The sequence below is a fragment of the Lucilia cuprina genome, chromosome 2 (genome assembly GCF_022045245.1).
Source record: "Lucilia cuprina isolate Lc7/37 chromosome 2, ASM2204524v1, whole genome shotgun sequence".
Taxonomy (NCBI): Eukaryota; Metazoa; Arthropoda; class Insecta; order Diptera; family Calliphoridae; genus Lucilia; species Lucilia cuprina.
The window spans coordinates 68,304,476-68,305,301 of record NC_060950.1 but is presented as its reverse complement, the minus strand read 5'-3'; positions in this window follow the sequence as shown (position 1 = coordinate 68,305,301).

Here is an 826-nt window from a genome sequence, read left to right as displayed (position 1 = left end):
AAATATATTTTTCTTTGCTCAAATTTAACATATTGGCTTAACGTATTTATTGTCATTGGCAGCGAAGTAAATCCCAGGATAATAAAACTTTTAGTATTACAAATTCATGCATCTTCGTGAATTCATAAATATTTGCAAATCTCCGCTAGTCAACATTGTAATAGTCATTCGCATTAATTCAAAGTACTTGTAGTCATCACACAATAAGAAACTCGGAAAACTCAACTGAAAACAAAAACTTTTTGCAATTTAAACTAACAAACAATGTTTTGTGAATTTCGATTGTAAAGAGATCAAAACTGCAAATGTAGTGGTAGAAGCTGCACTCCAAAATGTTGGTCATTCCCCTTGCAATCCAAAAAAAAACGAAAACAAGTTACAAACTCAAAGAAATAAAAAAATGGAAAAAAAAAGCATCTACATATTGCGTACAAGTAACAATGTCAACATTGTGATAACAACTGTAATGACAGTCACAAGAGATTTTCGTTAGCCAACAAAACAAAAACTCTTTGGCAACTTTTCAAATGGGCTTTAGCATGAAAATAATACTGAAATGAATGCGATAATAGTGTGGAAAATTTTGAAATTGAAAAAGACAAACGGGGGAAAAATTAATAGATTTTTACAATTACATCAGTGGATGTTTGGTTTAGACCAGTGGAGCTCAAACACATGCTACCAAAGACTACAAAAGTTTTATTTGTGCAGATTCTTACACTATCCTCTGGTTTAGAGGATGTTGAAAGGAAGATGTTGGATTGTCATGTGGTTATTGAAAGATAAACAATGGAAAAAGAGAAACTAGGACTAAGCTAGAACTAGA